Source organism: Odocoileus virginianus, chromosome 10, assembly GCF_023699985.2.
Source record: "Odocoileus virginianus isolate 20LAN1187 ecotype Illinois chromosome 10, Ovbor_1.2, whole genome shotgun sequence".
In the NCBI taxonomy this organism is placed as follows: Eukaryota; Metazoa; Chordata; class Mammalia; order Artiodactyla; family Cervidae; genus Odocoileus; species Odocoileus virginianus.
This window is the reverse complement of record NC_069683.1, coordinates 47,050,231-47,067,586: the sequence shown is the minus strand read 5'-3', so window position 1 is coordinate 47,067,586 and position 17,356 is coordinate 47,050,231. Positions and strand designations below refer to the sequence as shown.

Below are 17,356 nucleotides of genomic sequence, written 5' to 3'. Positions count from 1 at the left end.
ACATAAACTCTGCTTGGGAGCACTAGGGAACCTTTTCTGAAAGGGTTAAATATATAAGGAATCCTGAAAGAGGAAGACCAGTTGGCAAAAGAGGAGACACTCTGGGCCAAGGCCTTGAGTTAGGGGTGGACCAGCATGTCCTCTCCAAGTAGGATGCTGGAGCTTGCTCATAGTACTAATAATAACCACCATCTGTTACATAACTTAGTTTTAGTATCTTCACATCCACAACAACCCTAGAAAGTACTTCATTAATCTCCCCATTATACAGATGAGTAAAATGAGGCTGGGAGATTAGTAACTTGCCCAAAATCATGTAGCTAGGAAACAGTATCAGCTGGCCTTGAACTCTGGACTCTATGATTGTCCCTCTATAAAACAAGTTTAGAAAAATAAAAGGGAGAACAGCAGGAAAGGAGCTATTTGAAGGTGAGATTCTTTCATTTGCATTGTATTACAAGGGTTTTCAGTTAAATTCTAATAAAGTATAGGAGATTCTAATGAGTAATGAAACTTTTAAAAGAGTAAGGCAATGGCAACTTGACAGTATGCTAAACAGGTTTTACTTTTTTCTAAAGGTAAAGACATTAAAGGGTTTTACACACATTTAAGGACTTAAGCATAGATAATCCAAAGTAATGGACTTTGCTGGTGGTCCAGTGGATAAGAATCTGCCTGCCAATGCAGGAGAAGTCAATGCAGGGGACACAGGTTCTATCCTTGGTCCCGGAAGATTCCACATATAGTGGGGCAACTAAGCCCGTATGTCACAACTACTGAAGCCTGCTCACCCTAGAGCCTCTGCTCTACAATAAAAGAAGGCACCATGAGAAGCCTATACACCACAATGAAAAGTAGCACCTGCCCACTGCAACTAGAGAAAGCCCTTGCTCAGCAACAAAGACCCAGCACTGCCATAAATAAATAATTTTTTAAAGTAGTTGCATCAAGCATTCCATGAAGTATAACAGTAAGTGGGATGGAGAATAATCTGTTAGTTAATTAAAAGATGGCATCTCCACAAAAGAGTGTAGAGAAAAGGGAACCCTCTTGCACTGTTGGTGGGAATGTAAATTGATAGAGCCACTGTGGAAGACAGTATGGAGATTCTTTTAAAAACTAGGAATAAAACCACCATATGACCCAAGAATCCCACTACAAGGCATATACCCTGAGGAAATCAAAGTCAAAAAGGACACATGTACCCCAATGTTCATTGCAGCACCATTTACAATTGCTAGAACATGGAAGCAACCTAGATGTCCATCAACAGATGAATGGATAAAGAAGTTGTGATACATATACACAATGGAATATTCATTTCAGTTCAGTTCAGTTACTCAGTCATGTCCAACTCTTTGCCACCCCATGAATCGCAGAACGCCAGGCCTCCCTGTTCATCACCAACTCCTGGAGTCCACACAAACTAATATCCATTGAGTCGGTGATGTCATCCAGCCATCTCATCCTCTGTCGTCCCCTTCTCCACCTGCCTCCAATCCCTCCCAGCATCCGGGTCTTTTCCAATGAGTCAACTCTTCGCGTGAGGTGGCCCAAGTACAGGAGTTTCAGCTTCAGCATCAGTCCTTCCAATGAACACCCAGGACTGATCTCCTTTAGGATGGACTGGTTGGATCTCCTTGCAGTCCAAGGGACTCTTACTCAGCCATAAAAAGGAATGCATTTGCATCAGTTCTAATGAGGCAGATGAACCTAGAGCCTATTATACAGAGTGAAGTAAGTCAAAAAGAGAAAAACAAATATATACTAACACATATATATGGAATCTAGAATGATGGTACTGATGAAATATTTGCAGGGAGACACAGACACAGAGAACAGTCTTATGGACCCAGGGGTGGGGAGAAGGAAGGAGAGGGTGGGACGCATGGAGAAAGTAAGATGGAAACTTACATTACCCTATGTACAGTAGATAGCCAATGGAAATTTGTTGTATGACTCAGGAAACTCAAACCAAGGCTCTGTAACAATCTAGAGGGGTGGGAGGTGGGAGGGAAGTTCAAGAAGGAGGGGACATATGTATACCTATGGCTGACTCATGTTGATGCTTGGCAGAAACCAACACAAATCTGTAAAGCATTTATCCTTCAATTAAAAAATAAATTAGTGCTTGCTTCGGCAGCACATATACTAAAATTGGAACGATACAGAGATTAGCATGGCCCCTGAGCAAGGACGACACGCAAATTCGTGAAGCGTTCCATATTTTTGTTGGCAACAGGGAAGACCAGATCAACAGGCTTATTAGAAGGATGAACTAAGGTATCTACCAGGAGTATTTTTGTAATCTGGTCTGTTAATAAACAATTGAAGCAAAAAATAATAATAAATTAATTTTTTTAAAGTAGTTGCATCATCAAAACCACAATGAGGTACCATTATACGCCAGTCAGGATGGCTGCTATCCAAAAGTCTACAAGCAATAGATGCTGGAGAGGGTGTGGAGAAAAGGGAACCCTCTTACACTGTTGGTGGGAATGCAAATTAGTACAGCCACTATGGAAAACAGTGTGGAGATTTCTTAAAAAGCTGGAGATAGAACTGCCATATGACCCAGTAATCCCACTTCTGGGCATACACACCAAGGAAACCAGATCTGAAAGAGACACGTGCACCCCAATGTTCATTGCAGCACTGTTTATAATAGCCAGGACATGGAAGCAACCCAGATGCCCATCAGCAGACGAATGGATGAGGAAGCTGTGGTACATATACACCATGGAATATTACTCAGCCATTAAAAAGAATTCATTTGAATCAGTTCTAATGAGATGGATGAAACTGGAGCCCATTATACAGAGTGAAGTAAGCCAGAAAGATAAAGACCATTACAGTATACTAACACACATATATGGACTTTAGAAAGATGGTAATGAGAACCCTATATGCAAAACAGAAAAAGAGACTCAGATGTATAGAACAGACTTGTGGACTCTGGGAGAAGGCGAGGGTGGGATGTTTCAAGAGAACGGCATTGAAACATGTATATTATCTAGGGTGAAACAGATCACCAGCCCAGGTTGGGTACATGAGACAAGTGCTCGGGCCTGGTGCACTGGGAAGACCCAGAGGGATCGGGTGGAGAGGGAGGTGGGAGGGGGGACTGGGATGGGGAATACATGTAAATCCATGGCTAATTCATTTCAATGTATGACAAAAACTACTGTAATGATGTAAAGTAATTAGCCTCCAACTAATAAAAATAAATGGAAAAAAAATAAAATAAAGTAGTTGCATCAAACACTTAGTGAATTATAACAGTAAGAAAATAATCTGTTCATTAAAAGATGGAGTCTCCACATGTGCAGCACTGTGCCAGGCAGGATGGGAAAAAGCTTCACCTTTTCCAACAGCTTCATATATTTTTCTCCATAAGTATCACTGAGACTGTGCACTTACTTTAGAAAGAGACCTAAGCTTCTTGGAGGAAGCTGACCTTGCAATTAGCCAGCTTACAGAATAACAGCATGTAGATGCTAACGAAAGAAACTTGCAACTTTTGATTTTAAGTGACTTATAATCCAAATCATCAATTCTGTTCCCTGGTCTCAGTATCAACAACTGTTTTTCCCTCTACAGGGTTTTTGTTTTTGTTTTTAATTGAAATATAGTTGATATACGGGCTTCCCTGGTGGCTCAGTGGTAAGGAATCCACCTGCCAATGCAGGAGACACAAGTTGGATCCCAGCGTCAGAAAAATCCCCTGGAGAAGGAAATGGCAACCTACTGCAGTATTATTGCCTGGGAAATCCCATGGACAGAGGAGCCTGGTGGATTACAGTCCATGGAGTCTCAAAGAGTCGGATACAACTTAGCGACTGAAAAAAAAAGTTTGATTGTTTTTAAAAATAGTGTTGTGTTAGTTTCTGCTGTATAGCAAAGTGATTCAGTTATACATATATGTATATATATATATGTATATATATATAATATATACATATATAATATATATATACATATATATATACGCACACACACACACACATTCTTTTTTATATCTTTGCCATTATGGTTTATCACAGGATTTTGAATATAGTTCTCTGTGCTATATAGTAAGACCTTATTGTTTAGTGCTAGCAAGTTTCTGTCCAGAGTCCCTGATACATTGCAACACCACCTCTTACTCTTTACTCTTTTAGCAGCAACCATCTCAGAGACAAAGAGGAGCTGCAGTCACACTAGGTTTGTGGTGCTGTCATAAGCAGGAAAAGTCTGGAATCTGTAACTGAGACAATAGGAAGGAGTGGTCTGATCCTAGGGTTAAAGGTAGACAAGAAGAGAACGCAGGATCAAAGGTCAAATTCTAAGAACTGCAAGAAGTCTGGACACCTGTCACACTCTGCACACATGCAGGCAGTCACTCTGTTGTGTCTGACTCTTTGCGACCCCATGGACTGTAGCCCTCCAGGTTTCTCTGTTCATGGAGTTTTCCAGGCAAAAGTGCTGGAGTGGGTTGCCATTTCCTTCTGTACAGGATCTTCCTAACCCAGGGATCGAACCCACATCTCCCACGTCTCCCTCATTGGCAAGTCGATTCTCTGCCACTGAGCCACATGCCCCTTAACTGGCCACTCCCCACAATGTGAGTAGGTACTGAATGATAAGAAGATTCTGTACTCATGGGGAAATTATCAATTAAACTAAACAGATACTTGTTTATTTTTTGTTTTCACTACAATATTTCTCAGGGCTTTTAAAATGCATGAAGCCAGTTTTCTTACACATCATCTGTTAATCTTTCTAGAACTCTGTTCACTGAATAACTTGGGGACAGTGTTTCTCAAAGTGCAATCTGCAGAATCCCTAAAACTCCCACAGATCCTCCAGGCGATAAACAACACGCAAACAAACAAAAACCGGAGACAAACTGTTCAAAGCTATTATAAGTAATCTGATGGCCACAATATCCAAAGCCATGATCAGAGGGCTTGTTGTATAGGGTACAGAACAGTGTGGGTGTTGCAGGTTGCAGGGCAGTGGCATAGGGTGTTCACCTTGTCCTAGTCACGTGCAGCAGAATCACACATAGATTGCACAGTAGAGTTTGCTGATCACTGGTTTAAGAAACACTGATAAGCCCGATCTCTGTTGTACACACTGGGTGTTGACACCCAGAGACATAAAGTGACTTGTCCAAGGTCATGAGGATCAGTAGCAAAGGGATGACTTTAAAGATTACCAACCAGGGGAGCCAGATAGAAGGAACTGGAAAAATTAAAAGTGTTATAGCCATGCTTTCTGGGAAACAAACTCACTCAGAAGGACAATGCAGATAGTGGCGTGCAGTTTATTACACCGGTGGGCCCAAGGCAGAGTCTCCTCTTAGCCAAGGACCCCGACCAGCATTTGTGAAAATCTTTTATACCCCATGTGTACGTGTCCAAACCCACCACCCCAAATCCCTTGAGGCTTACAAAGGAAGGGTAAATACAATCACAATAACCCCATCATTCATGTGTTATGTGTTTAAACAGTTAATAATCAATAAGCCCGTGGTTACATCACAACCAGTTAATAACCGATAAGCCTGTGGTTACATTCCGATAGATACTGTCCGGAGGCAGGGGTGATTAGTGTCTGTTTTCTCTTCAAGGTTCCCCTGTCCGGAGGAGGTCTTATCCTTCCATTGTTGTTCCCACAGGCGCTAAGCACAGAATTCAGAGTCCACTGGAGAGGTGGCCTAGCACGATCAGCACGGACAGGCCTGAGATGGAGTCCAGGCCCTATGAATTCCTTCTTCACTCCCCCCTCTTGATGCTCTTAGTTTCCATAATGAGCATCATTTATTGAGATATATTGTACCTTAGCTCTCCTGCCACCCACATGAGAGAATGCTATCAACCTCTGGGTCACAAAATTCACAAGGCATTGTGGGAAGCAGGGCCCGCAAAGCAGTATGACCAAGATTACTATAGCAACAGTTACCATGGTTTTCCACCATCTCCCTTCACCCAGAGAGGACTGAAGTCCAAAAGAGAATATTTCCATTGCATATATTCGACTTTAATTATGGCGCAAGTCCCTCCTTGGGCTGCCGTGAGTCCTATTTTGAATTACTGAATCTGTTCTTCGTTAACGGTTTCACGCCCTCTTGAACTCTCTCTTCAAAATTCTTTTCAACTTTCCCTTGCCTTGTGCCGGTATTTAGCCTTAATGGCTTTAGTACTGTCTAAGAGGGCCTGTTTAGTGAAATTAGTTAAGGCCTCTACCTTAACCATGATATCCGTTGTCCCTACAGAGGGTACAAACAAGGCAGCAAGATAGTCATACCACTGGATCGTGTCCATCTTGCATGCAGATAAGGCAGGTTTACTGGAGGCTGGTGTAGGCTAGGCTTAATACTGCCATGGGCGAAAGCATATCCTAATGTGCAACGCCCCACCCAGCCAACTGGTAACCATGGCCATAAGTTAAGCCCATAGAGCCACTGAGTCCCACTGGGGGCTACCCAGCGGATTCCAGGATTATATTTCCAGCCGGAACCGGGCCACTGAGCAGACTGATTGGGGTGATAGGTAACTTCCAAGATTTGTACGGTCTCCAAATCCAACTATCTGTTCTTTTTGTTCCCAGCAAATAGCAGCAGGGGCAATCAACTGTCCTTTTTCAGGAGTCATCCAGAAATATTCATCCCAGACCTGGTAGTATTGCTCAAGGTACTGGGAGGCCTGTCCCCCTTTTGTAAGGGAGCCCTTTTCCTCTTTAATTTTCATATATGAGGTATAAGCCTTTGTTATCTCCGTAAGGCTAGTGTTCATATTAAATGTAACCCTATGTCCCTGGCCCATTGATGGCTTCTTCTTACACCAGGAGAGCAAAGAAAGGTTATGGTTGGTGAGAGAGAAGAACGGAGTGGCGATACCCACCAGGGGAGTCTGTCCATTACTGACAGGGGCATAGCCCCACATACCCAACAGTTGGAGGAGTTGTGGAATTTTGCGTAAGAATGTGCCCATGAGATGAAGACGTTGTCCTGTGCAGAAGCAGTGGTCAGGTCCAGAATTGCATTGGTGAGGCCGAGCAGCAGGAGTCTTTTACCCAGCTCCATTTGTAGAGGGCTCATCCGGGACCTCGTTTTCTTCTTCCTCCTCAGAATGATCTTGGTTTCCCGTGGGTCGGTGGGGTCCTTCTGGGTGGTCCATTCGGCGTCCTCAGGGTCAGCGTGGTATGCCTTCTTCACTCTGGTGTGATGGATCAAGGGACAATACCTGCAACTTTAACTGCAGTAGGGGTAGTTAGAATAACATAAGGGCCCTTTCACCAAAGGGCTAGCAAATCATGTTTCCAATCTTTGACCCATACTTGGTCACCAATCGTAAACTCATGAATCTGTTCCCCAAGGGGGAACGGCACCCTTTCTTGTACAAACTTAGTTACCTAATTTATTACCTTACCCAGTTCCGTCTGCTGTGAAATCCTATCCCCCTTTACCTGAGGCAAATTTGTTGACACCTGTTTTATTATGGGAGGAGGCCTCCCATACGCAATTTCGTATGGAGAATAGCCTTGGGACTGTGGAGTCATCCTGAGTCTGAGCAGAGCCATCGGAAGCATGTCCACTCAGGAGAAGTCAGTCTCTCTGATCCACTTGGAGAATCTCTTTAAGTGTCCGGTTGGTTCATTCCACCATCTCAGAACTCTGGGCCTATATGCAGTGTGCAATTTCCATTTGATGTTTAAAGTTTTGCTTACTTGTTGTACTAAATCAGCTACAAAAGCCGGGCCCTTGCCTGATCCAATGCTGGTAGGAAATCCAAATCTGGGAACTATTTCCCTAAGTAGGCACCATCAGTCCAGGTAGGAAAAGCTTTTACCCATCTCGAGAACGTACATACCATGACCAGCAGGTAACGGTAGTGTCGGTGAGGTTTCATTTCAGTGAAGTCCACTCCCAGGTATTCAAGGGGCAGGTTTTTGTCTGAATACCCGAGAGGCAGCATTAACCTGTGAGCAGGCAGCATGGCCTAGGTGGGTCGCTTGGTGTGTTTGGCTTACCAGAGTGTGTGCCAGCTCCTCCAGTACCAATAATTTGCCACTTGGCAATTCCCACCATCCCTTTTCAGTCTTGATGGCCCCTTCCGCTTTGGCTAACCTGACAGCCGTTGTCCTTGTTTTATCAGGCTAGTGCCATCAGTATATAGGACCCAGTTAGGGTCTGGAACCTTGAGCCCTTCTTTAAAACAAACCCCAGATACCTTACCTCCTCTTTGTAGATCTGTGCCTTCATCTTCGACACCCGCTAACCTGCTTCCATCAACAGCTGGAGCAGTGCATTTGTCCCTTTCCAGCATTATTCCTTGGCCTCAGGCAGCCAGCAGCAGGTCATCCCCATATTGTAGGAGCCAACATCCATACTCTTCAGTATGGAATGAGTCCAGATCAGAAGCCAAGACTTCCCCAAAGATGGCTGGGGAGTTCTTAAACCCTTGTCGGGGAGTCCAGATGAGCTGTTGTTCGGTGCTCCCTACTGGATCTTCCCATTCAAAGGCAAAGATGGGCTGTGATGCTGGGGCGAGTTGTATGCAGAAGAAGGCATCCTTGAGATCTAGGCAAGTGTAAACTTTAGTCCTCGGTGAGGGGAGGCTAAGTAAGGTATAGGGGTTTGGAACAGTGGGGTGTAGAGTCACAGTAGCCTGGTTGACTAGGCTGAGATCTTGTACAGGCCTATAGTCCTGTCCTCCTTCCTTTTTGACTGGCAGGATTGGCGTATTCCAAGCCAACTGGCACTCTACTAGAATGCCTGCTTGTTTCAATCTATTGATATGGGGCAATATGCCGGCTCAGGCCTCTATCCGTAGCAGGTACTGGCGCTTTCTAACCGGGATGGTGCCTGGTTTGAGTTCTATTATCACTGGGGCGTTATGTTTAGCCAGCGTGGGGGGAGGGGGGGTTTCTTCCACCCAGACCTCAGGGAATAATTGAGTTAGCTCTCTCATGCTCTTCCGGCCCACCTGGTTCTGCCTTCAGAGGCTCATGCAACTTCCACTCATCTTGGGGTGGTATTGACAGAGAGTCCATCCAGAAGGTGGGCCTCTCCTCAGGGGAGAAAGTCACTTGTGCTCCTAGTTTGGAGAGCAAGTCTCTTCCCAACAGGGGTACTAGGCACTCAGGAATGTAGAGGAATTCATGAATCACTTGGTGCCCCACCATCTGACATTTTCTGGGCTGGCAAAATGATTCAGTCATCTTTTCTCCTGATACCCCAGTTACATCGGTAGTCTTTTTGGACAGTGGGGCCACAGGTTTTGTTACTACCGACAGTTCTGCTCCTGTATCCACCATGAAGTCAATGTTTTGGTCCCCCACTTTTACGGTTACCATGGGCTCTCGGGGACGTGATATCTCTGAGCCCTGGCAGCCCTAGTTAATTTCCAAGTCAGCAAGCCCCACAACTGCGGGAGCTTCCTCTTCCTTCCTTGCCTTAGGACATTCATTCTTCCAGTGGCCAAAAGCTTGCACTGGGCACACTGGTTTGGCTGTAACAGGGACCGGGGCCTCCCTTGGGACCGGTTGAAGGACTGTCTTGTCCCTGGGGCAGATGAGGTTTTCCAGAGGGCCCGAGATAGACTTTCCCAGAGCAGCAGCTAGCGCTGTAAGTCTCTTGTTTGTTCTCTTTCCTTCCCTCCGGCTCTCTGGCAGAGCGCAGTCTCTGCTTAATTCCAACGTCTCCCTCCCCTTGTCAGTACTCACCGGGAGAGGCGGGTATAGCTTGGGCGGTTCGGTTGGAGCCAGATCCTGGAAGTGTTGGCCAGAGGCTTCTGTCACCGGGATGGGAGCCTGCCCAAACGGCGGCTCTACCACCTCCGGGAGAGCTGGCGGGGGAGCAGCGGGTGCTGCAGGAACTTCCCCTGGCCCTGGATGGGGCATTACGGCGGTGGCGGGCCTGGTGGAGCCCTGGGAGGCAGGCGCGTCATTATCCAGCATGCGGGAGGGGTCAGGTCATCCCCGTCCAAATCCTGTAGAACTTCCTTTTTTATCATCAGTCAATTTTTGTGCCATTAATATTTTCCCCTTTCCCTTCTGGATACAGAACCTTGTCCAAGTAGGAGGGTCTCAAGCTAACCCTAGCCGTGAGTCAATAGATGGATATTGATCCAGGTGTCCTGGCTCTCCTGTGACCACTGTATAGACGCTTCCACTATTTTTGAGTTCATGGTGTTCTCTGGTGCCATCCTACTCCCATAGGGGGCCATTCGACCTCACAGAGTATGTGGGGGTGGTTAGGCTTCATCTTCACCCCATAGTCTCCTCCTAATCGCTTCTTTAAATGTTTAATCAGGCACTCCAATACAGTTGCCTTAGATTCACTTCCCCCCATCTTGCTTACCTTCTCGGACCTTCTTCTACTTTTCCTTTTCGTTCTGTCTACGAAGTTCTCAATACCCTATGTACTTCTGATATTTCCACTCAGTGACACTTAAATTGCCATTCTGCCTCCTTCCTAATTGGGGTGAGAAGAGCCTTACCTGCCAGATCCCAGAGGGAGAAGGGGGATCGGCATGTCTTCACCTGCCGGTCAGCACAGCTGAACCAGAACATCACATGGTCCAAGACTGTTTCTCCCTTAAAGTCCATTCTGCCTTGTTGGGCTTGATCAGGTGCGGATGAAAACACAGATGGGTTAAACATCCCCTGTCCCAGGCCATCTCCAGAAAAGCCAATTCATACTCAGTTATGTATCCTCCTCCTTCTAGCCCGACAATTCCGAGGGAGTCAAGAATTTCACAGCAGACGGGACACCTCCTGGGGGAGGGCAGAATACGAGCATACAAGGACCAGTTTCCTATCCTAAAAATCCCCTGGCGATCGCTTGGTAATAATTTTCCCCGAGACGTCGTGGACACACCTCCTAAATGACCTTCACAAATTTCCTTCCTAAACCCTAGCACGCTCGTCGGCCTGTGTACCAAGCAATCGCCACCTGCCTATTCCAGGCTCCTGTGGGCCCCCGATCCTTCTAGTCCCTCCTGGGGGGGTGATCAGGCCCCCTCTTCCACCCTTTTGGGTGGGTTCCTCCTCACCTGAGCGCTCAGTTCCCCTGCTGCCGTCCACTACCTGCTAATGTGAAAGGTCTGGGAGTTGAGAAGCAGAATCCTTCCAGAGGGGTGAGGCGCCTTCCCCCCTCTAGGAGATTCAAGCTACAAAGCCTCGGGGTGGCCTCAAATGAGCCTGTCTCCTCAAAGGGAGGAGTATCCCGGCCATTGCACCAAATGTTATTAGCCACGCTTTCCGGGAAACAAACTCACTCAGAAGGACAATGCAGATAGTGGAGTGCAGTTTATTACACCGGCGGGCCCAAGGCAGAGTCTCCTCTTAGCCAAGGACCCCGACCAGCATTTGTGAAAATCTTTTATACCCCATGTGTATGTGTCCAAACCCACCACCCCAAATCCCTTGAGGCTTACAAAGGAAGGGTAAATACAATCACAATAACCCCATCATTCACATGTTATGTGTTCAAACAGTTAATAATCAATAAGCCCGTGGTTACATTCCACCCAGTTAATAACTGATAAGCCTGTGGTTACATTCCGATAGATACTGTCCGGAGGCAGGGGTGACTAGAGTATGTTTTCTCTTAGGTGATGAGTAACCTGGATACGATCTCCAAGGTTCCCCTGTACGGAGGGGGTCTTATCCTTCCATTGTCATTCCCACGGGCACTAAGCAGAGAGTTCAGAGTCCACTGGAGAAGTGGCCGAGCACGATCAGCACAGACAAGCCTGAGATGGAGTCCAGGCCCTATGAATTCCTTCTTCACTAAAAACAAGCAACTGCAAATGACCAAGACTTTAATATTTATTCCTCTCAATTTTACCTGGAGAAGCAAAACCTCTATGAAAGAAAATGTAATTTAGAAGAATAATTGAAAAAGAACTCTGCTGTACTAGATTCATTCTTATGTTCATCTCTATACCTTTTTCAAACTGTTTCTTTCCTCTAACATTTCTTCTCTGCTGCTTCTCACCTATTCACACCCTTTCTTTTCTTTTAGGGTGGATGTGAGTGATCATATAATTTATTGTCCAAACAGAACAGTTTTGAGAGTAAAACTGACATGGTTGATGTTTTCACTGGAAAAACAGGTATACACCAGGACTTTTCCAGGGACACTGAAATGTGGTATTACCCTGTTTTAAACTCTCATGTCCTCAGTTTCCACCTTAATAAAATGAGGGGTTTGGAACAAGTGACTTTTAAGGACCCTCCCAGTCTCCTCTTTCTTTTTTTGGCTGCTTCAGGTCTTAGTTGCAGCATTCGGGATCTAGTTTCCTGACCAGGGGTTGAATCCCAGCCCCCTGCATTGGAAGTTTAGAGTCTTAGCCACTAGACCACCAGGGAAGTCCTGACCCTTCCAGTCTTAACCTTTGAAGAGTCTACTGTTCTGATTTAAAGTGCTTCATCCATGAAATTCAGTCTTACTCAGAAAACCTCAGATGCCACAAGGTCTCAGAACCACTCTTTCCCATCACAGATCTGCTGAATGCTGAGAAGTGGCCAGGGTGCTGAGTTAGTGAAGGCAGTTCAGCCTCTCTGCCCCGCCCCCTCCACTTCCCATGGAGGTCTAATGCCTGCAAGGGAACGAGCTGGTTGGACTTGTCTGCTCAGAAGCATTTCTGGGTAAAAAGGGCAGACCTGCTGCTTGTCCAGGCAAACAGGATATGAGTCTTCCCTGCTGAGTAAGAGACTAAGAGAGAAAGCACACCTGACCAGTCCCTTGGGGGATTCCCCACCCCACCCTACCCAGCCCCAGCGTCCCCCAGAAGACTGGAGAAAAGTCTCAGCAATGTTCCTGGTTTTTTTCTTCCCAAATGTCCCTGTGTTTACACCCTCTCAGTGTCAGTTGGAGAAGGAAATCGCAACCCACTCCAGTACTCTTGCCTGGAAAATCCAATGGACAGAGGAGCCTGGTAGGCTAGAGTTCATGGGGTCACAAAGAGTCGGACACGACTGAGCAACTAAACTAAACTAAACTAAACTAGTGTCAGCATCTGCTGAGTTATAGTAGCAGGAACCAGAGGAAATGGGATTTTCAAAGAAAAATAGCAAAAAATGACCATTTAAAACTGTCAAGTGCATGCTCTTACTCTAAGGATGCTAACATTATTCCAATGTTTCTAGAAGGATTCTTAGCATCTTGAACCACAATTTTTTTTAGATCCTGAATAATGGCAAATCATCACACTTTTGAGAGCTAGTTTAATCCTCTGACACATAATCAAATCCAAAAATCATGAGAAAGTGAGCAACTAAATGCCGCTAATTATAAAATTGGGAGAATGAAGATCTTGTGAAGTGTATGTGCTCCCTAAGGATCCTTTCAAAGACAAAAAACTCTGGAACCATTTTGTGCAGAACTATGATGAGGAGATCATCTCTTCTAGAGTTTAACATTGCCCCTATAGTTACTGAGCTGAACATAGACCGTAAAGGGGAGGACTTCCCTGGAGGTCCAATGGTTAGAACTCCACCCTTCAAATAGAGGGGCTGCAGGTTTGATCCCTGGTTGGGCACTTAGGATCCCACATGCTACATGCACAAGGCCAAAAAATTTAATAAAAAAAAAATGTTAAGGGACACTTCCCTTTTCACAGAATAAGGCCTTTTATGATCTGGCCTCACCAACCATCCAGCCCCACCTCCCCACTTTTCAAGTTCCTTGAAACTTATTCTTGGCCATGGCAAACTAACTATATGTGTGCCCTTACTTTCATGTACATATATCTGTGGGCTTTCCTGGTGGCTCAGGCAGTAAAGAATCTGCAATGCAAGAGACACAAGGTCAATCTCTGGGTAGAGAAGACCCCCTGGAGAAGGAATTGGCAACCCACTCCAGTATTCTTGCTTGGAAAACCCCATGGACAGAGGAGCCTGGCTATTCCCCGGCTGAGAGATAGTCTATGGGGTTGCGAAGAGTCGGACACAGTGAGCGACTAACACATAGACACACACATGTATCTGTACTTGCTATTCTGTCTGCTTTGTCCACCTGATGAATTCTTACTTGCCTTTCAAATTTAATCTCACATTCTATGAAGTCTTCCCTAACTCCTGGAGCCAGAATTAATAGTTCCTTACACCTTGTAATACCTTTATTATAGCCCTTGCTGCACTGTGCCATCATTTCTTGTTTACATGTCAGTCTCCACTCTAGTCTGAGTCCCTTGAGGACAGGTCCAGGTCTTTTCACCTCTGTATCTTCAGCACCTACAACTTCTAGGCACATGGTAGAAGCTCAATGTACATTTAAAGGGGTGACTGCATATTTACAGGATAGGTTCCTGTGGGCTCCACATCTCAGCAAAGGCACGCGATATGGAGCGCCCTCTGGTGGAACCCAAAGAAGCTCCAGGGTAAAGACCTGAAACAGTTCCAGTTTTAACTTTGCTTATTTTTGTATCTCAGTCAAGATCCCAGGTGGCGCTAGTCATAAGGAATCTGACTGCCAATGCGGGAGATGCAAGAGATGCGGTTCAATCCCTGGATCGGGAAGATCCCCTAGAGAAGTAAATAGCAACCCACTCCAGTATTCTTGCCTGGAGAATCCCATGGACAGAGGAGCCTGGTGGGCTACAGTCCATGGGGTCTCAGAGTCGGACACCACTGAAGCGACTTAGCACACAAAGATCCCTGGGTCGGGAAGATCTCCTGGAGAAGGAAATGGCAACCCACTCCGGTATTCCTCCCTGGGAAATCTCTTAGACAGAAGGGCCTGATGGGCTACAGTCCATAGAGTCCCATAGAGGTGAGCACACACCCACACAAAGATCATCTTCATGACTGAAAACTACACATTGATCAACAGTTTTCCACCTTACACTGTTTTCAGCCTAGGAGCTATCATGAAAGGAGGGGAGCAACTATAGTCTATAATATATAGTAGATTCTATTTGAAAATGTATAATGTAATAAATTATAATTGTCAGATTATGTCTCCTACTTTTATTCATTCATTCTAGGTCTTAATTATTGAGTGAATGATTCAACCTAGAGTTCTGAAACAGAATTTGGAATGTACTATTTCACTCATTTATTTAATAAATAATGATTTGATTAAAGAAATTGAATCTATGCTTAAGGATCACCTGATATATGTCCCACACTGGGCTGAAGAAACATTAGAAGATGCCTTAGCCAGCTTTAAGAAATTCACAGATAGTTGATACTAGAACTTTCCATCTGCAAAGCACTGTGCAAAGCATTTGAAGACATTGCATCCTTTAATTCTCAATATTCTTTTTAACAGATGAAGAAAATGAGGATGGTGATATGAAGTGATTTGCCTAGTTGTCCAGCTCAGTCTCCCTATAAAGTATGTGGAAGAATCAGGGCCCAGTCTGGGAATTCTGTATTTAAATCCAAAACTTTTCCCATGGGTTTCTCACAAAGCCCCACAGACTCAAAGGCAATTTCTTTTCTAGCTTTTTACTATAGAGAATTTCAAACACATACAACAGTAGGCAAAATGGTATAACGACCCCTAGGTACCTATCACCCAGCTCCAATTATAAGCAACCCACGGTCAACTTTGTCGCATTTATACCTTGACCCACCCATCCAATCTTATTTTTAACAAATTGAAGAAATCATACCATTTCACCCCTAAATGTAATTTCAATGCCATTGTCACACATAAAAAGAATGAACATTTCCTAAGTATTATATATCTAGTGTTAAAATTTCCAATTATACCATAAATATTTTAAATGCTTTTACAGCTTATCTTTTTTTTTTTTTTTGGCTGTGCCACATGGCTTCTGGGATCTTAATTCCCCATCCAAAAATCGAATCTGCCCCTCAAATGGAAGTGCAGAGTCTTAACCACTAGACCACCAGGGGAGTCCCTTCAGTTTACATATTTGAATTAGGATCCAAATAATGTGCAAAATTTGCAATTGATCTATATATTTCCTAAGTCTCTTTTAATCTATATGTTTCTCTTTATCCCTTTTTCTATTTCCTTGCAAGTTACATTTAAAGAAACTGGGTCACTTGTCTCTGGATTTTTCCACAGTCTGAATTTTTGCTTGCATTGCTATGATATTGTATAATATATTCCTCTGTATTTCCTATAAATTGCTATCGGATTTAGAGCAATGATTCTCAACCTTTAGTGGGCATCAGAGTCTCTTCTGAATGGTTTGTCAAAACAGATTGCTGGGCCTCACCTTGAGAGTTTCTGTTTCTGGTCTGAGGTAAATCCTGAAATTTCACATTTCTAACAGGTTGTCAGCTGATGCTGACCGCACCTAAGAGTCACACTGTAGACTTGACCAAGCCTCAGTCAGATTCAGAGTCGACTCTACCTCATAGGTGACACGGTGTTCTTCCTGTCCTTTTTTGGTGATGTTAGCAGTCTGTGAGACTCAGTGTCTAGAACCACTCCTTCATTAGGTGTTACAAAACAATGAGTTCTAATTCTAACATTTCTGCTTCATTTACTAGCCTGGCTACTTCTAGGAAGAGAATTTCCCTCCTCTACAAAATGACTACCCACTGGGATAATTCGTACAGGAAAAAGACCAGTTTTGAGTACAAGAGCTAGTTCACTAGTATCATCCAATGGTTACCATTTAGAGATTTTTGTGTATGTGTTTGTTTGTAGGTCATTATAAACTCATGGCGTTAAACGTATTCAATGCATTGCAAACATCATTCCCAGGTAGCACTGGTGGCAAAGAACCCGCCAGCCAGTTCAGGAGACATGAGAGACAGGGGTTTGATCCCTGGGTCAAGAAGATCCCCTGGAGGCAGGCACAGCAACCCACTCCAGTGTTCTTGCCTGGAAAATCCTATGGACAGAGGAGACTGGCGGGTTACAGTCCATGGGGTCACAAAGAGTCAGAAATGACCAAAGCAATTTAGCATGCATGTACAAACATCAACAACCTCAGCTATGCAGATGATACCACTCCCATGGCAGAAAGTGAAGAAGAACTAAAGAACCTCTTGATGAGGTGAAAGAGGAGAGTGAAAAGATACGCAGGTAGAACCCATAGCTGCCTATCATGGTAATTGGCAAGCTATAGCTGCAGCCTGGAATTCTTGCCCTTGTGTTCCTGCAACAGAGTGTGTGTGTGTGCGTGTGTGTGCATGTGTGTGTGTGTGTGTGTGTGTGTGTTTGAAGTTGCTTCAGTCATGTCCAACTCTTTGCGACCTATGGACTGTAACCCGCCAGGCTCCTCTGTCCATGGGATTCCATACAAGAATCCTGGACTGGGTTGCCATGCCCTCTTCCAGGGGATCTTTCCAACCCAGGGATTGAACCCATCTCTTATGTCTCTTGCATTGACAGCCGCGTTCTTTGCCACTAATGCCACCTGAGAAGTCTACA

General features: G+C 44.8%; 1 non-coding gene and 1 pseudogene across 1 annotated transcript; one reads left to right on the top strand and one right to left on the bottom strand.

Annotated features, from left to right (window-relative positions):
* Nucleotides 1-2,127: 2,127 nt before the first annotated feature.
* Nucleotides 2,128-2,231, top strand: LOC139037303 (U6 spliceosomal RNA). The gene has a single exon (XR_011490124.1). It is a non-coding gene; the product is annotated as a U6 spliceosomal RNA (small nuclear RNA).
* A 3,554-nt stretch (nucleotides 2,232-5,785) lies between these two features.
* On the bottom strand, nucleotides 5,786-10,858 carry LOC139037167 (endogenous retrovirus group PABLB member 1 Env polyprotein-like; annotated as a pseudogene).
* Between the last annotated feature and the right edge of the window lie 6,498 nt (nucleotides 10,859-17,356).